This window comes from Dermacentor silvarum, chromosome 7 (assembly GCF_013339745.2).
Source record: "Dermacentor silvarum isolate Dsil-2018 chromosome 7, BIME_Dsil_1.4, whole genome shotgun sequence".
Classification (NCBI taxonomy): domain Eukaryota; kingdom Metazoa; phylum Arthropoda; class Arachnida; order Ixodida; family Ixodidae; genus Dermacentor; species Dermacentor silvarum.
This window is the reverse complement of record NC_051160.1, coordinates 120,520,251-120,542,512: the sequence shown is the minus strand read 5'-3', so window position 1 is coordinate 120,542,512 and position 22,262 is coordinate 120,520,251.

The window sequence follows — 22,262 nt, the reverse complement described above, 5'->3', positions numbered from 1 at the left end:
TTTCAAAATGCGTGCCCATACCTTGCCTAGTCTAATGCCGAGCTACTCTTTAGCAGATTTCGGGAAATAATCTTGTTCGAAAGTGGTTGCAGTAGGATTTTAGTTAAGACATAGCTTCAATAGCCTTGGTTTTAATGTTCTAAATAAAACATGCGACCAAAATCAGTAAAAAGTAATATTTGCATAGTTTATTTATTTCCGAATGATATTTGAAACTTTTCTTTTTGGTAATGTCCATTTTGCCTCCATGCGAAAACAGCAGGGGAGGGCCTCGCACAAGTGTTTTTCAAGTGTTCGGCATAACATGAAACACATTTCAGACTTGTGCCAGTCAGTAAAGGTAAATGCTGCTGAACACATATTTTTAATTTATTACCAAGCAAGCTGATGCCTGACGGGAAATGCATTGGTTGATTTTGTTGCGATGCCTTAGTGCAGCACGTTTAGTGCATAGGGCCTCCATATCTGTGAAGTCGCTTTCGAACTTCGCGCGCGCGGGCCGCCTGATAGTCATATAACTCATAATGCTCTGTTATATTTCTTAAAACAGTTCAAGAGTGATGATTTTACGTTGTAATCGGGCGGTTCTGAAATAACTAATGCCACCAAGCATGCCAGAGTCGTTAATAAGAATTTTTCTAGAGCTACGTATAGTACTGAAAGTCAAACCCCAGCTATATGAGAAAGATTATCATCAATACTGAATTTTATTATGAGAACAAAAATATTCTGTTTATGATAAGTTTGGTATTTACGACGTAAAATATTTTTTGTAATTCCATTTCTGTTTCTTAAGCTTGCCGCAGCAGGGCGTTTCCGAAGCGCGAACATTTTACCACGAACAGTCTAACTGTTAAACTGCAAATTGAATTGTTCTAGATAACGCCGTGCTCCCATTCGTTGTAGAGTACAGTACAAAGTTCCACAAGGCACACAGCGGCCTATTGTCATGAAGGATATTGAAATTGAGGAGTGTTGCTGACAGAAGGCGAGTGTTTCTGCTACAGCAAGTGTTCATACAGCAGAGCTACTGGAAAAGCCCCAGATGCGGCAAAGTTCACTGAAGTGTACATGTGCGTAAAGAAACCCCAGTTAAATTTAAATGAAATGATTGAACTATGAAAATTTCAACAAAAGTGTTCGCATGCTATGCTCCGAAACCTTGGTGAAATGAAGATTTCTCCTGCAACGTTTGCCTTGTTTATTACCATGGCCGTTGGAATCGAGGCTGTCACCATATATGATCTAAAGAGTGTAAGTCTTTCTGATTGGGGAATTCATATTTGAGTGGTTTTCATAGGAAGAATTATAGAAAAATGAGGATAGTAGGCCGATGTTTCAAGACCTGTTAAGCAGATGCTCACCTGCCGACATCACACTGATCAGATTGACAAACTGATGTGGTGACATATAACTCTGTAATAATTACTAAATTTTGAAATATAAACAAGTACGAGTACTGACTGCTTGCTTGAGAAATGTATCTTCTCTATCTGTTGACAATTAGAAAGTGCCAAATTTCAAGGCGGTCTTTCATTCTTCTAGAAAAAAACTTTGAATGTGCTGTCGTAATGACGACAATGCATCTTGTACTCAAAATTAACATTATATCTTCGTTTTTATTCCACGTTAAATGATAATGACTTGTTTTGCGCATTTTCACACTGAACTTCTTCATCTCTGTCTACCTACTACCAACAAGAATGAGCATCAGTTGTAAAGAAATAAAACAAATAAATAACACTCAATCAAAAAAAAATTCCCGGCTTCATAGATTTAACGTCGCGAAGACTGATGAAACAGCGGAGCTGGTGGCTTATACTAGCTATTACTTAGCTTTAACTTAGCTTTTACTTAGCTATAACTTAGCTTATACTTAGCATTCACTTTAATTTAGCTTTAGCATTGGTCTCTACTATGGCTCACGATTATAGAGCTTTAACTTTTGCTTAGCTTTAACATTTAACTGTGGCTCTGTGTGCTTTTCCTTAGCTTTAATTTTGCTTTAACATAGATTTGTTTATCTTCACGGTGAGCTTCTTCGCAGCGTTGCCGAGACGCAGCTTCTCTCTCTGCAAACGCCGTTGACGCCGTGCCTCTTCTTCTTCGAGCGAAAGCTGCTTCTTCGTCGTAGCCATGCTCGCGGCAGAATGACGCCGCCGCCAGCGCACGCTCTCTTCAGCTCAGGAGAACCCGGCACGTCATGGTTACGTCATCACTTCTCTCTCTCTCTCGCTTAAGCTCCGCCTCAACTACTGCTTGGTGCACACTCTCCCTCGATCTCTCCACCACCACGTCATCGCTACTCTCTCTTTAGCTCCACTCACCTGCTGCTCAGCGCGCCTTCCACCTCTCTCACCCGTGCCGCTCACCGAACACCTGCGCCCCGGCGCGCGCTTCTCGCCCAGCTGCGCCGATTCCTGCATACGCTCGGCACGGATAAACGTGGACTTTAAACAGCTCCGCTGCTAAAATACTGCATATAACGGGCATGTTAGAGCGGTCTAGGAGCAGCCCGAGCAGAATCGCAGCGTAGTTGAGCGGAACCTCGCAATATTGCATGTGCGACGTAGAATCTAGAACCAGGAGTGGTTTGATGTTGATGCAAAGCAACTTCTCAAGTGGCGCAATGTTATCATGGCTGACAATTCAGCTCTAGTCCCTTTCTTTTGAGGGCACAAAATGTTTTATATATTGCGTGAAAAAGTACTGTACGATGAATATCAAATCCATGGTTTAATGTGAACCTTTCTTTGCCTACCATCAAGTGGCTTCACCTCGGTTCATCGGTCGGTTGGTCGGTCAATCTGTCAGTTGACCGGTTTAGCTACTCGGGTTCTCGCAGAGTAGATTGAACGTCACCCTTCATCAAAAAAAAAAAACGAGCGCCACCGTTGGCCGGAGTTTAACCTTCGGCGCACCAGCGCAAAAGCCGAATGCCGTAATAATTAGGCCACATAGTCGAAAGTCCAAAGTCGAAAGCCATATATGCCCATGAAACGAAAAATAGCGTCCGACGTTAACATCGGATGGCAAGAAAACGCACGTGACCAAGTGATGACATCACGTTCCTGGCGCTGGACCTGCTGCGACTCGCACTGCGAAATCCCACGGTGAACAGCCAAGGCGTCCGTCAGACGCCGTTGCCCATACCCAAAAAAAACGACTTCCACTCCAAAAATTTGATTAAGGTGCTATAAAGTAGATAAATGTGTATTAAGGTTGGTAGAGATTAGAGAAAGGTACATTAAAGTGGATTACAGTTTATTCAGGTGCATTAAGACTTGTACGAATTTAAGCAAAATGGATTAGGTGTAGTTTTAATTTAAGATGATAACTTAGACAAGTCGTAATGCTTTCGCCGTCAAATCACTTAAAGATGCTTAAATGACTGTCAACTTTTTTCTCTTTAGTGTAAGGAAAAAAAGTCAAAAGATCTTCAAAAGCCATGAGGTTTTGGCACAGACGTAGTTAATACTCAGGCAGGCAAACTCATGCATCTAACAAAAGGAAAAGCCATAGCTAAAGCTCCTAAGCTGCGTACGCACTACGTACATAAGCCGTAGTTTCCCAGAAAAACGATTTCGTTTATGGCGAGGTTTCTGCACGCCTATCGCCCATTCTACTTTTTCAGAGACTATGTAATTAGTATCACAAGGAGATATGGGGAATGTTGGTGAGGCAAAAGCAGAATTAAGAAAAACAAATTGCGGCCAGCTTGACACTAGCGGTGCCAAGTCTGAAGAAACAGTGGAGCTGGGCGACGTTCCTTAGCAGCTGGATGATGTTGGCTTAGCGTGGCTTAACTTGGCATTTTCTCGGCAGGGTTGGGCTATTAGGTCAAGGCTAGGCTATCATGGCAAGGCTGGGCATTAACGCATGGATTGATTCTCGCGTTCTCGGTATTCCGGATCGGCTCGGCGACGTCGCATATTGGCGGCATATTGGTGGCATATTGGCTACTGGCGAGGTGGAGTGGATCAGCACAAAGACGGCGATTGCTTTCCGAAGCACGAGACGGCGATCGGCACAAAGACGGACCTTTGCTTTCCCGCGTGGCTTGAAGGCGCTTCATTGATCAGGCAGCCTCTTTCTTCCGGCGTCAAGGTGCGCTTACGTCGAACCATATCTCGGTAGAGTGGAGAAATGCCCGGTTGCCGCCGGGCACACTCTTTCATTAGCGCGGTCACATGACTCTGCTGAACACGTGCCATATCTCGGTAGAGCCGACAAATACCCGTCCGCCGCCGCGCGCATGCTTTCATTAGCGCGGTCACGTGACTCTGCTGAATACGTGCTCGGCGCAGCTATGACGTCAATGTCCACTCTGCTCTCTCACGAGCCAGCGCGCGGCGCGCAGAAGAGCGCGAGCGAGGACCGCGATCTCGTCGTCGCTCGATCAGTTTGGCATAGCACACCGGAATTTTGCCAAGCTTAAACAGCTCCTCTATTAAAAGTCTTTAATCGACATCCTTCTTCACGTCAGCAACGCGCGTATACCTTTCATGTACGAACGCCTACGTGTTATGTTGATTACATCACTCCTATGGCACATTCCCACAGCGGGGGATCGGCCAGGAGGCTGTTCCATGAATTCCTTATGACGATGATTCCAATCCTATGGCACATACCCAATAAAGGGAAACGGCCAGAAATCGTGGCCGTGTGTTGATTATGATGGTGATGCCCATACTATGGCACATACTCACAAAGGGGAATCGCTCAATAAGCGGGCGGTACATATCGTGCCGTAACTCTCTGAAATGATTGCCACGTGTTGATTATGATTATCATTTTCATAAAGTATCATATATCCACAATGGGGGATCAACCACGAAGCGCGGCCGCTTCTTTAAAATGATGATTTCCATACAATGCCGCGTACCCGCCACATATTATCCACGAAGCGCCGCCGCACGTTGACAATGATGATGATTTCCATACAATGGCAAATACTCAAACGGGGGATCGACAAGAAAAAACGTCCACGTGTTGATAAGGAGGGTAATGTAGATTTCATCACAATTGCACATACCTACAATGGGCGATAGGCCAAGACGCGGCGGTGCACTTGACAGGAAAAACTGAAGGTATACGGACGAAAAAAAAAGTTTTATCGATAAAAGCACCTGCGAGGTTGCCGGCCCGGGCTCAGCCACGCGGGCATTATGCGCGGTGAGCTATAGCCTTTCCAGCGCTGCCCAGGCCCGCTGGCTTGCCCATAGTTTGTCTTGTAGATCCGAGCTATTCACAGCGCTTAGCCATCTCTCCACGAGAACGTCCGGTTCTATGTTGTCCTCTCTGTATATTGCTCTGATCTCTGTGCATTTCCATAAGAGGTGTGCCATGTCTGCATGTTGGTGCTTGCAGAGCTTACAGCTCGCTTCTGGGTATTGTCTGGAATTTACTCTGTTTGAGTGTACTGGGTATCTGAATAAAAGCGAATGCAAGTTTTGACTCGTTGCTTGGCAATTATCTCATTGCGTTACGCCAAAGTTTCATCAAGAAAATGGACAAATGATTGCATTTGTTTATCAGCATGGCGAAAGCTTCTATTCACATATATTTCACCCGTTTGTTGCATATGCATCATTTTTTAACCAAAAAGGCTTCCTTGGCTGTTTCGACCATATTTGGGAATGGTTGGAGATCTCTGAGGGGTCGATGTTCGGTAGTCGGACTCGGCAATGCAAGCTTGTGTCGTTCATTCGCTCTCATGGTCGCTCACTGTCGGTCACTCGTTTGTTCATTCGTACGGGCTATTTTATTACATTGACAATCATTGACGATGGTTCCTGCACATTTTCATTACTGGCAGATTTTTTTTATACTGTACTATTTTCTGGATGAGCCCGCATACACCGCCGAGATCCAAGCAAGAATCTAGGCTAAATTGGTCGGGAATGTTAGGCATCAAAATACCGTTCCACGAAATTTATCAAAACTTAAGTTTTCGTAGGTGGTTTGTAAATTTTCTGACGTCAACGCTGGCATAGCCGTCGCCAGACCTGACCCTGGGCGCCCTGCAGAAGTACCTTATGAACAACACTTGGTTGTATTAAGCATGAAGTGCTTTCAGCTCCTGTTGTTGGCTACCTTCATGTGACTTTGAGCCAAAAGCAAGAGCCGTTAACCGGGCACTCAAAACGGTAACATGACGGCAAGTTGGAAAGGAAATTTATTCAGCCGTAGGTACGCGTAGAACTGTTGTATGAACGTAGAGTACAATATAACGTACTGCACATTCTAATTGGTATAAACAAAAAAAATGAGCAAACTAGTAAATGGTTTCTGCTTGACACTGCCTTTACCACACATAAAACCACTATGGAAGTGTACATGCAAAAACATAAATGTCAGCCTCGAATTCATGAATGACACCCGGGGCACACGCAAGTACAGTCTCTACTCGGGCAAACAAAATTTCGGCATTATTCTGGCTGTAGCAAAACCTTGCCTCGAGACACGGTTATGTACCTCGTAGACCAGCGGCGAAGAAACTCGGCTTAACCGAGTTTCAACAGCTGTTCTTCAAGATGAAACCATATTATAACCCGCATTCTGGGGTACATTGCTCTACTTGGCTGTCGGGATCGCTTTGCAATGTTGCGAAAGCACCACAAAACGTAGCTAACGCTGTAGTAGACGAGACTCGCCAACTGACGTCGCCGCCATGGTGCCCGCGAGATGGATATTCCAAATAATCTTGCAACCAGCTTCCAGAAGGTGCGTGCTACAACGCATTCCTTTACTGCATTTGCGTTGGTCTCTCATTGTGCGCAATGTATGCATTTATCATTCGCTACCATATCCCAGCGTTCAGGCCTGTCTCTTGTAGGTAGAATGCCCCACTGATATTGCCAATGAAAATCCTTAACTTTAGAAAGCAACTGGCGAAGAAACGGCTGTTCCTTTTTTTTGTAGTAGCTGTCCCTGAAGCCACAGCCGTCTCGCGCAACATTTCACAAAGCCCTGAAACTGGTGTCATACGCCACTTTGTATTCCTTACTTGCACAAGCTGGCTTTGTAAGCGCGTAGCCGCCGCATACTGCGGTGCTGGCGTTACCGCTGTCGGAAGCAAGTTGCCTCTACTTTCCGGCATAAGCGTTCGACGGTAATGACCCATCCAATAAAGAGGCAATGGCCTACCTGGGTAATCATCATCATCAAGTAGGTCACATGTACTGTTAGTGCGCAGCAGCCTACCAAATGTAACTATGCACGGCAAGCTCCATCCTCCGCTGGCTTTCGGCTGACGCAAAAATTGCTGTGCTACGTATTGCGACTTGTTTAGCCAGAACCATGAGAAAATGAGTGTGTTTACTGCGCATGCTGTTGGTGACGTGCTGCTGCAAACCATAGTTTACTGCACAATACATTCTTAATAAAGAAAGCCCTTTCTGCTAGCGGCAGTGGCGACACAGTCACTGCTTCCGACTTTGCTTTAATGGAGCTGATAATGTCTCGCCGCGTGTAAGGTGAAACACCACTTGTAGAAAATTTTATGCCTAATATTTGCATATGCTTGGTCTCTTTAATGCTTCCTGGTAATGATATTGCACTGCGTCGTAATTTTAATGCTTCGCATTTCCTCATATTTATTTTACCCCCTGACTATGATGCATATGGATTATAAATACGAAATTCCTCTACAAGACTGTCTCCATCCCGTAAGAACAAGGTAATGTCATCCGCATACGCTGACACTTTTATGCACCGATTTCCCGGCATGGGAAGACCCCTTACAAGCAAGCTTTTGCTAAAACTCCTTAACAATGGGTCAATCGCAAGCACAGACAATATAGGTGACAAAGGACAGCCCTGCCGTACTGCCCTTGTCACATCAAACCTAGGAGTGAAAGCGCTGTTAAGTAATATCTCAGCTGTTGTTCACGAATACAACATCCTCAGTATATCTATGAACTCTTCGGGGAAGTTATAGCATCGTAACACCTCAAATAAGTACTGGTGTTCTAAGCGGTTGAACGCTTTGGCTTGGTCTAAGCTTACCAATACTCCTGAAGATTAACGTGCCGTTGTGTATTGTATGGTATCACGTGTAAATTGGAGTGATGAAAACATACTCTGACCAGGCACAAAACATGTTTCATGCACACTGACTATTTTAGGCAATAATACATTCATGCGATTTAGAAGAAGTGTTGTCACTATCTTATAATCTGTGTTCAGCAGCGTAATGGGCCTCCAGGATGAGCGTTCTGCGACGTTGGAGTGTGGCTTTGGCAAGAGTATCACGCCGCCCTGATTAAATGATTTAGGAACACCTTCCCGAGCAATAATTCCGTTAAGAAGAGATACCAAGGCAGTGCTTACTTCTGGCCAGCAGGACCGGTAAATTTGGACGGGTACAGGGTGCTGATCCACTGTTCATAGATCGGATAACATCAAACACCTCTTGAAGATTTCTTGGAGACAATAAATTCTTGTTTTATGTGTAGTCCGTGTGAGGTAGATTATAACAAAGCCATATATTTCTTCACCTAAAAGTTGGGCATTGTAAGTATTTTGCGATGAGAATGGGTCTGAAAACCAGTTCCAAATTATTATTTCGATATCTCGTCTCGCACCGCTCTCGGTGCTATGTTCTATTATAACCTTTTCAATAAAATAGCAGTCATTTCGCATGCTGCTGGAAGTACGAGCCAGCCGCAGTACCTCAGAATCAGAAATTGGCCTGTTCGCCATGCTCCCCTTTGCTGAGGTACGAGAGTATCAGCTCCTATGGTATCGTTCTCGCCGGTGATCTAGGTACTCGTACATTACTCTGTTTGGGAGCCACCATCTCGTACTATTCTTATCCTTCTCGGGCACTCACAAAGCTGGTCAGTCTCTTTTCTTTCGCGTTTGCTGCTAGCTGATATGCACGCCGAGCTCCACCTTTCCTTTAAAGTATCCCACGCTTTGATATTACATTCATAATCGCTTACTGATGTAGCTATTGCGGCTTTGAGTTCGGTTACGGTCACCTGGTGACGCAAGGAAGCAATGTCTAGTTTCCCTATAGCAGTGCGTTCACCTGGAATTCCGTCGAGGTTCAGCAGGACAGTGAAAGCTCGATGATCTGAAATGTGTCCTGTGTCTGCAGGAAGATCGAGGATGCTGCACTGGACAATTTTCGATGTTAATTCCGGGGGAAATACATTCAGTCTAGACGATGTTGCGACTGCTTTTGCAGCCATGTGGCCCCAAAAGTTTCACCATGCATGTGTACCCAGGCATCTGATAAATCGTATTCTTTCACTATATAGATAATTCAGCTGCATGCGCGTTGGAAGCGTTTTGCCTTGCCCCTCGTGAGTCGCGCATAGGGTGGAGTGCACAATTAAAATCGCCAACCATGTAAAATGGATGGTTGTCTATCAGAAATGGGGAGAGTCTAGCAAAGAAGTCATTGCGATCTTCATATACGGCGGGCCTATAGACATTCAATGCCCGAACTTTCCTCTCGCCCCAGAACAAATCAATAGGTATCACACGAGCTTCTAAATCAAATAGGCGGTGACTTCCATGTAGAAGCACCCTACGAAAAACAACTCCTACACCGCGACATCGCCCAGTGCTATATGAAAAATATGCTTTCACAGAAAACTCTTCACAAAACTTTTGAATTGCCTGCATGTTTCTTAAGTTACACTCCCGGAGGCAGAAGAAGTCGACGTTTTTCTCGCGGGCAAAATGAATTAATTTTCTCCGCCACGAAATCCCTGTGCGTTAAGTGTCATTACATGGTGAATGAGTAAGCTGCGTACAAAATCGACTAACCGACTTACCATAAATAAGTTGCGCACTGAATCGGCGGCGTGCATCGTTGCAAAAGCCGGAACGCAGACAAGTAAAAAATACCATAAAAGTATCACAGGAGCGAACGCGAAACGGGCACTGATTATGTTCCTCACACAGGTTAGTCGGAAGCAAGCTGATTGCTAAATATCAAGGTTGCAGAGTCTTGCACAGGGACGGGAACGCGACGTCTGCGCCAAGCATCGTTCCGTGAATGCTGCGTCAGCTTTGTAGTCAGTAGAGGGAAATCAGTCTTTAAAGGCAGCAGAATCGGTGTAAGGCGCCATGATTAGTACGTCTCCCAATCGGAGACAACGTCCATGGTAGTGTTGTTTCGTTGCATTTCTTGGAGAATGTCGCTGTTGGTTCTGATGACGTAGAACTCTCTGAAGACAGAATTCTCTTGGCGCCTTCAGACGCCGTTTGTGAGCGCGTGAGTCTTTCGTTAACCGCTGCACTGGTAATACTCGCAAGCGCTGTCATTGTCGTGAGAACCGGCGTGATACTCGACGGACCGGCCTAGACTTCGCAGATTCCGACATGACGTCCGTCTGCGTCCTCGCCAGCGTTCGGTGTTGTAGCACATGTAAGAAGCCGTTCTGGCTATGATCGGGTAAGCTGGGCGTCTAACGCAGGCTCCTCGTCATCTTCTGCGGAAGACGACGACGTTGTGGTAGGTATATAGCGTCTCGTTGCTCCCCTCTTCAGTAGAGGGAGAAGACGCTGCGTCGCTCGCACCGAGGGACGCTGATGTCGGCACTTCTGGTGCACTTTCTTCTTCTCATGGTTGATCGGGGGTTTGCATCTGTGCTGTTCCTTCAGGTGCGTTGTCCTCCGGAGCTTGTTGGGCGGGCGTTGCTGGAACTACTGCAGCAGCATACGAACGTGGTTGCAGACAGAAACAGTGACGTGCTCGCCATTGCAACGTCTGCATGGCGCATTGCATGTTGCAGTGGCATGGCTGAAAATGGCACATCGGTTGCATCGAGATGACGTTCAGGAGGCCCCAAAATGACCTTCTGCGCCGCCCTTGGAGCACATTCTCTTCATTCCTATGTATTCCAACATTACCCGAAAGCCAGTCACCATGATGAAATTTGGTGGAGGTTTTACCATCTCGAGCTTCCCCAGTCGGCTGCCATTGCCGATGTCCATCCCGTCCTTGAAAACAGCGTTGGAAATGCCTCTACACTTCTCATACGGTGCAAGTGCAGCGGTCAGGACGTCGTTAGTGACACAGGGTGGAAGACGATACACCGTCACATAAACCACTGGAGTGCCCATGCATTCGAGCGGCACGACTTTGTTGGCGAGCAGCAGAGAGCCTTTCGCCGCCATCCTTGGCTGCCTGAGCCGCGGAGCGACCAGCTGCCAAGAACTTGTGGCCGCCATGATGTTGCAGATACTGCAATCCTCGGGCACCTACGACTTCTTCGACGGAGTCGATGATGACGTAAACTGGCGTCGAATGCGGTACATTGAAGAGAAAGCACTGGGATTTCGTTAGGCGTTGCACGGGCGCTGGTTTGTCCATGGCTTCTTCACCTAAGCAACCACGATGCAATGCGTGGTGCCCAGGCTGATGATACGCATGAAAAGATGCGCCGAGAACAAAACCAGATCATCCGGGCAACCAGACAGAACAAAACAAAATGTAGTCTCTGGCCACAACTCTTTGTACACGACCGCACTACATACGCTAGTTACTCTGCGAAGAAGTTACAAAAAATTTTGCTTCTGAGTTCTTCCTAATGTTTCTTCACAATATCACTCAAGTTACAACTTCTAGTACGCTGAAGTTTCATTTTTCATTTCAAATAGCGACGTTCAAAAGGCAGATACAGGGGACCTAGGGCCGCACATTCGCAGCCGACCACTTCAATGCGACAGGAAGAAGTGGCGAAAGACGCTGAGCGTGTTGGACTGTTGCAAGGCGAAATGTAGTTGAGCGCTGTGGCACCAGAGGCAGCAAAAGACGCCATATGGTAGGCTCCATACCATACAGTGTTGTACACGTTCCTCTAAAACAGGAACGAAAGCTGGTTCCTCGATCCTTCCCAATATATAAATGAGTTCCCCTTAGAAGTACTTTTCATGCGAAAGGAACGCGTTCCAGTTACACTTGTAACATTGCAATCTGTCGTTTCATTAACGTTACATGTTATGATTATTTAATTAAAATATAGTGTCGGATAATCCTGAGGCGAAATAAATAGAGAATTTTAAAACTCACATCGAACTATGTATGTTATACGAATTTGAACATCGCCGGTAGCAGATTACCTTGAAATAAAAGAATCCGAAGAAACGCTCCTATAAGATTTTTTTCAGGGAGCACCGGACATACTCCAGAGATGTCTAACTGCAACTTTGGTGCCCATCTATTACAAGTGCAACACATATGGCACTTTCCACTTCGGTCTTCAAGTGCGAAGTCAGGATACTACGCTTCAGATGTGTAAATAGAAAGTTGCTCAGCTGCACAAATATAATTACATTTCTTGCACCAGAAACCACATCGAAAGAAACAATACATAGGCGTTTAATGTATGCTAATTCAATATTGCAGTATGAGTAGGAAAAAGGAATGTCCAGAATAAATATTCGCTACTTTGTAAAGTCTCTTGTTTGAACTTAGCAAGGGTTGCATCTCGATGTTTGTGCCTGACAGACGAACGCGTTTTTCAAGCGAAGCTTGTATTGTCTCACAAGTGTTGGCGGTGGTGGTGGAGGGGTCATACTAAAACCCTATCGAAAACGTGTCGAAAACTCGCGTCTTGTTCGCTTGGCATATACCAAAATTGGCACGGAAGGTTACGAATGTATGACTAACACGACTGATAGGTCATGACATTAATAACATCCCATGCTCTTGAGTGACGTCACGATTAACGATAATTAAATCCCGCGTGGCGCATACCCGCATTGTATATGCGCGTATGAGCCAGGGACAATAATGAAAGGAAGGAAGAAAGGAAAGAAAAGGAAGGAAGCAAGGAAGAGAGAACGAAACAAAGAAATCACGTGTGGCTCATACCGGGGCCATACATTTGAGCTCCGCTCCCAGACTAGAGCAGGCGCGGGAAAAGCTGCACCGGCGCCGGATCACGTGACGCGCTCGACCAATCAGGGTCGTTTGGTGTGTCACGGGAAGGGAAAGGAAAGGGGCTTGGCGCACGCTCCGTCGGGCTTCCCTCGCCTCAGATCAGTTTCGGTGTCCGGATGGGAACGCCCGCGCGTGGTGCGTTCCGCCGAGGAACAAGCTGCGATTGAGCGACGGCGCCGCGAACTCGACTCGGGAAAGGGCTCGTCGTCAACGTGCCGATTCTAGGGTGAGGGCTTCCGAAGCCCAGGCGAAACGTCAGCGAAGAGCCGCGTACCCCAACTTGCGGGAGCGTGATGTTGAGGCCAAACGTCAGCGAACAGCCGCCGACCGTGAGTTTAGGGCAGAAGAAGCGGAACACCTGTGACAGCGTCGTCTTGCCGCAAGCTTCGCTTACCCCCATTTTCTCGACAGGGGAAGGGGTGGTGATTTTTTCGTTAGCATTTCGTTGGCAATGTGAATAGCTGTTCCACCGAAGCGCTTGAGGGTACTGCCGTGTTGTACTAGAGGAAAAGTTGGTTCAATCCCTCGAAGTTCATCTTCGACAGCGGGTAGTCAACTGGTACCAGCAAGTACCGCGACAGCTCATCCTGTGCCTCAGTTGGAAGGGTTCGATGCCTGTGAGGACGGGAGGACTGGAAACTTTCCATCCGCTGCGAACTCCCGCGAGTGGCGCTGCGATCCTGACGTCATGGTGCCTTTGCGGCAGGCCGGCATGTAGGAAAGAAACTACAGGAGGGAGCGTCACGTGGCAATCTTGAAGCCTAGCAATAAAAACATACAACAGAGATCTCACGAAATAAATGCTCCACAGTCAGGTGACAGGCAAGCGATAGTTCTCTGCGCGTCACGTGGTCGCCCATACGTCCGGCATGATGTGCTGCGTACGTAGGTGCGTCTGTTCAATGCCGTGGAACGTTTACAGAAGGAACGCCGTTCCCTCTGCCGTTCCTTCATAAACGTAACGAGTTACCGTTACCGTTCCACCGACCCTTAATCGAACGATGGCGTTACTCCGTTCATCCCAAAGTGAACTTGTTCCAGGAACGCCGTACCGCACAACACTGCTACCATATGGTAGGGCCATTTCATGCTTACATCTACACTCGATTACGGCAGAGCCAGCAATTTCTTATAATAATTGTCATTACAATCCGTTGTCCTGTGGTTTTGTTATAAAATCTGAAAGCTGTTTTGGGAAGCATTTCCGCGGCATTATGTGCAGCTGGCACGCCCACGTGAGTCATCGTGGGGCTTCTTTCGGTAAAACGGAATATGCTTTTACACAAGACTGTCTCGTTGATAAATTTTTGTAGCTTGAAATAAATGCAAACGACCAATCGGCGCTCTAAGAGCCAGTAGCGTGAATTTCGCGGAAACTTTCGGTAAAATTAGGTTCAGTTCGCAGCAGCAGGTGCATTCCCGCCAAATGAAGACCACTCTAGAGCTGCTTAGGTTCAACATCTATCGTGGAAATTTCCTAGCCACTCTTACCACTTTCAGGCCCCTGTCTAAGATCAGAGTTAAGCTTCACCAATCACACACACACACAAAAAAAAAAAAAATTTGTCGCAGTTTCACCCGAAAGGCGAAGCACCAATTGCGATAGCAAATTAGTAGAGAGCTATACGGAGTAAGGATAGTAGTTTTATCAGCTGTATAAACTTGGACATGCAGCAGCACCAGCAAGGCGCAGAACTGTTGTCGATGCGGTCGGCGTTTTGCCCGTGTTCGCACCGAACGCGCGCGGCGTTTTTATATAAATACGTATTTGCTGCCGCAGCTAAACGTCGCCTCCTCTCCCTCCCTCCCTCCCGTACAGGCTTTCGCGCGAGGGAAAAAGTTGCGTTTGCTCACTATATATGGAAAGGAGGAAAGAGACGCTTAATTCTGCAGTCCTTCAGGAAGCACCGCGCAGAACGCGCGTTTGCTCTCCGACGTGCGTTCGCTCCCCATGAAAGCGCGTGTCCCTCGCGCCCTTTCACTCGCACATACAGAGTCCGGAGCGCTGTGACGATTTCATCGCTGTTGACGTCATACGAAACCTCACGGCGACGGCGACGCCGACGGCAGAAATCTGCTTTGGAGTGTTCATATAATTGCTATCGCAATAAAATGTTGCAAGCGACGGCTCCATCTGTTCGATGGAAATATGTGAATGGTATACAAGATCGCGCGCACATCTTCCAGCTCAACAACGCAACGCCATAGCTATAGTGCTACTTCAGCGGATATAAGTTTGCTCGTTCTTAGAGGAGAAAACCGGGCCGCTGATTTCCACAGCTTCCACAGCTGTAACATTGCCCTCATTTTTGTAATTTCTTCTATCTTAGCTTTTATTGCTATGTCAATTACATGGACACTCCAAGCGCATTTCTGCCGTCGTGGTCACCGTCGTCGTCGCCGTGAGGGTCCGTATAAAGTCCAAGGGCGATAAAATCGTTGCCGCCCGCTGTATTCTGTATGTGCAAGTTAAAGCGTGCAAGGGTGAGCCGACGATCGCGGCCCAATCTCGCAAACGCAACAGATCGACGCAGGAAGGAAGCGCCCAGTTTGCCAGTCGTGCGCATCGCTCTGACGGAGAGCAGGGAGGGCGGAGGAGGGGGCGGGGGGCGGCTTTCCACGCTGTGCGCGTCCGCCCGACCGCTGTATTCTGAAAGTCATTTGCTACATGGACAAAGTCCGCCTTGCGCTCTGTTTTTGCGGCTTAGTTCGCGTTGGTGCGAGCGGCAGCCGAAGGTCAATTCGCTCGCAGCTGCTGCCACACTTCAAAACGCTGGAGCGAGCATCAGCGTTTTGACAGCGAGTATCCGTGGTCATCGAGAGAGATGCGTTCATGTTTGCTTGGGCGCGCATGACATCATGCTTGTTGATTTTGTAACTGTGCCTTTGTTAGCAAGATTATACAGCCGATAAAACTACTATCTCAACTTTGTATAGCTCTCCACTATTTTGCTATCGCAATCGATGCTTCGGCTTTAGGGCGAAACTGCGACATGCTTTTATTATAAGGAGTGCTGCCGCAGTCAGCTAAAGTTTGACCCTTCCTAGAGTTGATGTATGGTAGTGGTATGGACTTCTGAGCAGAGTGCAGTAACGTTCACGATAGATTTGTGTGTGGCGATAGCAGTGACACTATGTGCTTGCTATGTACTGCAATCTGCTGTTGTTTTTTTATGCTTGCTTACCTCTTAGACCGCTGTTGTAGTGTTCGCCATTGTAGAAGACATTTTCTGTTATTGTCTTCTTTGAGCAGCCACTTCGCCAGTACAAGTTCTCGAGCAGTACCAAAATACGTTTTTTTTTTCTCTAGACGTGTCGAAGTTTTTCCAAGTATTTAACGCGTTGATGTTTGCCTTACACCATATTTAGCACCTTGCCACCCATGGCAGAATTTGGACCCGCTATCGCAGTTACGAAAGCAGCACTAACGGAGAAAAACATGTGTGCGAATACATTGAAGCACGGAACCAGGGGCACTCAAATTATTTATTTACCAAGCATTACGAGGTTGGACGGAGGCGGTGAGTATATTCATACTGTTGTGTTGTGTTGGCGCGACATGCTCGCCACAGATGAAACTTGTATTTTTGTTTGAATTTCGGAAGGTAAATAGCAAATTTTGTCACAAAAAAAAAACAAGATTTCATTCTGGCATTCCTTCTTTCATTATAATCTAGAATTGTTTAGCTCTGAAGCCATCCGGTAAGAAATGTAAGGTAGTCTATAAATGCTTTCAAGGTAAAAAAAAAGAAGCCTATGGAGCATAGTGGGTTTTCTTTTTTTGTATAAGGCCACGTGTCCTATAGACCAAACTGTGCCCAACAATGTGATATATGCCAGGTCTTTCTAAGAAGGCGCGAAGTATTATTGTAACAAATAGGCCTTTCGAAATAAAACAATCATTTCTTCGGAGACAAGCCCCCAGCGGCGTCGACCATGGGGTGACAGCTATTATGAAAATATTTAATAAATGCGTAAGCATTTCTACGCTTACCCAACGAGAAAAACACTCAGCCCGTCCGTCCGTACGTCCTTCCCTAAGACTATCGCTTTCAAAATAGAACCCGCAACAGCGAGCGAATTCAGCTTCGGGCGGCCTATTGCTTCAACGCGACCGAAGCGGCGAGAGCACAGCGCTCGCAAATCGTATGCACACGCCGCACTGTGCCCTTTTAGCATATCGCTTTCAAGATAGGTGCCCGCGATCATTCTTCAACTCGAAGTAAACGGCGAGAACACAGCGCACGAAGATTTCAGCAGTCAGCACTCTCTGTCCGCATCGCATATCGCTTTCAATATACGGTTTGCGCGGCCATGCCATACGGAGCCGTCGCCGCAGTGCGTTGGATCATGGCCGACAATGGTTCGACGCGGATGAGTAAGACGCTAAAGAGCGCCAACGGCTTATAATGAACAGTGCGGCATCATCGCACCTGGCGCCGTCACCGGCAGTAGTTTGCTTGCTTCATCAATTCACCTTGCGCCGACGACCACAGCAGTTCGCAGCGCTGTCGTTTATACTGGTCGGATCAAGTTTCTTAATAACATTGATAATGACACCGGGATGCGTGGAAATGAGCAAGTGCAGCAATGCTTACGCATACTTAGACAACTCCCAGAGGAGTTGCTGCGTATTTTATTTATTTATTTATTTATGTATTTATTTATTTACCTATTTATTTATTCATTTACCGTAAAGCACGATTAAAGAGGCTGGAGTACACAGAACCACGATTTTAGAAGTACAGGTGGAACGACGGAGCGCCGCCACCGTGCACTCGCTGCGTCGCACTTCGGTACCTCCGCTCCATCACCCCGCGAGATGGCAGGAGCGGTCGCGTGGCCAACATCCGGGCGAGCCGGCCCCTATTTTGCGCATTTGTGGACGAGCGGTCTCCGTCTAGTCGAAGCAGTTGTCGCCACGTGGCGCCCTTGTTTTCATCCTTTGTGTGCGATGACAAGCTGTGCTCTTCGTGTGAGCAAGCCGTGAAATGGGCAACAAGTGTTTTTTTTTTGTTCTTTTTTTTTTTTTTTGCCACGGTGCAAATCTGGCCACGGGACCTGCAGTGAAAAAGTGTCGCTTTTTGCGGCACCCCGAGAAACGGACCGCCCGAAGATATGGCGCCATGCGATTCCGCGCAAGGACCGCGTGCTGTAGTCGACTGCCTACGTGTGCGAGAAGCCCTTCGAACCGAAGTACGTGACGAAGACATCGGAAGCGGTCTACAAAGGACACGTTCTTATGAGTGCGCCGCGAAAGGTGGCTCTGGCAAAAGATGCCGTGCCGATGAAGTTTCCCGACTGCAGACCGTTCGCACCCTCCTGCCACCAGACGTAGCCGTGTCAGACTGGAAATTTTTCTCCCCGTGCGAGAGCTACGCTTGTAACAATGAGAATATTTTGGCGTTTCCGTCCTAAAACCACGATATGATTATGAAGCACGCCGTAGGAGGGCTCCGGAAACTTCGACAATCTGGTGTTCTTTAACGTGCACTGACATCGTACAGTGCACGGGCCTCTAGCATTTCGCCTATATGGAAATGCGACCGCCGCGGCCGGGATCGAAACAGCGACCGTCGGTCAGAAGCCGAGCACCGTAACCACTGTACCGCCGCGGTGGACTGGCTAGGCTCGTAAAACTCCACACATCAAAATGGACGTGTTGCTTAAAGGACCAAGTAATAATGCTGTCTCTGAGCGACTGTGTAAGACACAGACAGTGCAAAATATCACTCGGATGTCAACAGAGAAATTAGACGAGCATCCGCCGCGGCTGTGGGAGGCAAGTGCTGCCGCCGGGTACCTACCGGCAAAACAGGTACAAGTGCGCTCCCGGCCTGGTGCTCGGCCATTATGGGACCTGAACGCTTGAAAAGGGGTATTTGACCTCAACCCGAAGGTGCCCCCACCTCAATAGGTGCTTGGGGCGCCACATGGGAAATGACCGCCATGGGAGCGGCCCAGACACCACTTTTTTTCCGTGCTCACGTTGGTTTCGACGGGAATTCAGGGCGCAGGCTCCTTTCCCAAGCGTATCACCCCTGTAGGAAGCCGAACGCCAGGCCGGGGTACGCTTGTACCCTTTTGAACCAGTGGGTGCCCAGCGGCGGTGGGAATCGAACACAAAGCCTCCCGCAGCCGAGGCGTTGGTTTCGACGGGAATTCAGGGCGCAGGCTCCTTTCCCAAGCGTATCACCCCTGTAGGAAGCCGAACGCCAGGCCGGGGTACGCTTGTACCCTTTTGAACCAGTGGGTGCCCAGCGGCGGTGGGAATCGAACCCAAACCCACCACTGTAAATATGTCTCCCCTTCTTGCGCTGCCAAACCAGGATGGTTTTTCATGCCCAAAAGCGTCATCGGTACCTAAAATTTACCTGCTGGCACGTCGCTAAAATTCACTAGTTTATGCGCGACAAGCTAGCGTTAACACAGGTCGTATTCATCACACTTTTTTATGCGCAATCAACGACCTCTAATTGCTTCGAATGTTCGAGTCTGCAATGGACAGTACGTTTTGCTGCTGTAATACTACGGCTAATACGTCTTATTTGTCTAACTAGGTAAGAATTACTTCAACAAACAGAACTAACTTCTGTCATATATCAACCTCGTCACTGTCATATGTTAATATTGACACATATACGTATTTATCCTTTCACCGGTGATCGATTTTCACCAGCTGTTAAACGTAATCGCTAGGCACAGGACGCGCCTGCATGTATCGGAAGTTTATCGAACGTTATCGATGCTTCTGCCAGTTTTCTCTTGTCACCGACGCTCATGTAATCTGATGGTATGAGCGACGCGAATTGTCTAGAACTTGCTGGAAGACACGCGGGTACCAGGGATTATTCTGGAACCTTCGATGACTCATGTACAAAAGCCGACGCGTTTCGCCGCTGATAAGATTTTTGACGATCGCGGACTGTGTTCGCCGCTATCGTTGTGCTTCGAGTGTAGCTTGCTTTTGTGGGCACAGGTTCGCCTCAATAAAGAATCAGTTTCGTCATACACAGTTTTACGACTGTTTTCTTAAGCGTCACTACTACGTGACATCTGGCGGAGGTGCACAATTTCACATGTCCGAATGTGAAGGCATCCTCCTATCGCGAACCTTCTAGGTGGTAAACTGAACATATTCAACAAATATCTATGACGGTATCGTCAAAATCTCGTATTTTTTCGCCATTTTTATGTTTTTGCGCTCGTTATAGCGTGAAGGCTGACTTTTTTATTTATTTCGAGCGGCGTTCGCGGCCCCGTAGCGACCATGCATGATACCTCGCCTCGGCCGCGGGTACTGTGGCGCCATCTCGGGCCCTCTGCACAAAACGCGGACCGAAGTTCCCTCTTCCCGAAGGGGCCGTTCGTACACCTAAAATACTTCTAACACCTTGCACAGAACTTACAAAAAAATGACTTAAAGTGTATAAGCACCTCCAGGCACATATGAGGATGCAATTTTCAACGCTCACACAACTGAAAATTCAATTATTACGCGAATAAAGTGTATGCAAACAAGGCAAAAAGGAAATTAACAACATTCACTCCACGTGGCATAAATAAATAATTTTGTATCGATGAATAAAACAAGTCATGACCTCAAATAGAAACGATATCGCCAGAAAGATAGTTCGAATCTTTGGACGTGCGCGGGACGAATAAATAAAGCAATGTGTTAGTGCAGCAAGTAGCGACGTGTCCCTTATAGTGATGAATAAAGGGTTTAGCGATAAGCATTGTCATTAAAAACTGGATGATAGATCTTGTTAAAAAGCATAAGACGAGATGCTTTGCGGCGTGATTCGAGTGGCCGCAAGGAAAAGGTGCGTTTCAGTGACGTGACACTGCTAGTGCGATAATACTTCGATGTTATACGCTTTTATAGTAGCGTTTGTCGCCTTACATACATTAAACGCAAGCACTGTTGCGGGACATTATGGTGTGCGTCCCTTCGTGCTTTTAGGTTAACGTCATCACCATCACCATCATCATCAGCCTATATTTATGTCCACTGCAGGACGAAGACCTCTCCCTGTGATCTCCAATTACCCCAGTCTTGCGCTAGCTGATTCCAACTTGCGCCTGCAAATTTCCTAACTTCATCGCCCCACCTAGTTTTCTGCCGTCCTCGACTGCGCTTCCCTTCTCTTGGAATTTATTCTGTAAACTCTAATGGTCCACCGGTTATCCATCCTATGCATTACATGGCTTGCCCAGCTCAATTTTTTCTACTTAATGTCAAGTAGAATATCGGCTTTGCCCGTTTGTTCTCTAATCCACACCGCTCTCTTCCGGTCCCTTAACGTTAGTCCCAACATTTTTCGTTCCATGGCTCTTTGTATGGTCCTTAACTTGTTCTCGAGCTTCTTTGTTAACCTCCAAGTTTCTCCCCTATATGTTAGCACCGGTAGAATGCAATTATTGTACACTTTTCAACGACAGTGGTAAGCTCCCAGTCAGGATTTGGCAATGCCTGCCGTATGCACTCCAACCCAATTTTATTCTTCTGTACATTTCTTTCTCATGACCATGATTAGGTTAACGTACGAGAATGCAAACCTAAGGAAGACGTTAAAAGATAGAACGCCGTCGGGTGCCTCGTGCCAAACTTAGCCAAGCCAAGATAGTCCATTACCAACCATTCTGTTGTTGCTATGCGGACGCCTAGGCCTGACGCATCTCGTAAGGCCTATGGACGCTGGAATCGCCAAATGATCTCAAATATTGCATGCACTATGCGCTCATCACTAGCTTCGTAGAGGAGTTTAGAGCAAGCTTATTTCAATAGTTACAGGCGATTAACGAGAGTGAGAGCCTAGCCATCGCGAGAATTTATGGTGAAGCGGTAGCCATGGGTGCCGCCATGTTTAATAACGCTATTTCTTAGCATCCGTAATTATGAACGTTAAACTCGCCAAATAACGCACGGTATCATAGCGCATGTGAACCACAGAAATGCAATAACGTTCGGAGCATGCACAGTGAGGACAACGCTAATTCTTTAAGTACGTAATGTGTTTACGTTTGGTTCGAAACACTATTCTAGAACTGTCTAATACAAATCGTGCTGTATTATTCTTCATAATTTCAAAAAAACTAAGTTAAGTGGGATTGAAAAGGGCCAAATATAGGATGCATATTCATGTTGTGGCCGCCCTAGTGTTTTGTACATTGTCAGATTTACGGCTAAAGGGGCCCGACTAAAGTTACGCCGTAGGTATCTGTTATAATTTAGTTCGTGTTTCTTTTTCAATGTGCACAACGCGAGAGTACTATAGTTATATATACAGGGTGTTTCAGCGAACACTTTCAAAATTTATTTAAGGTTGTCTGTGGCAGACAGCCCATTCTA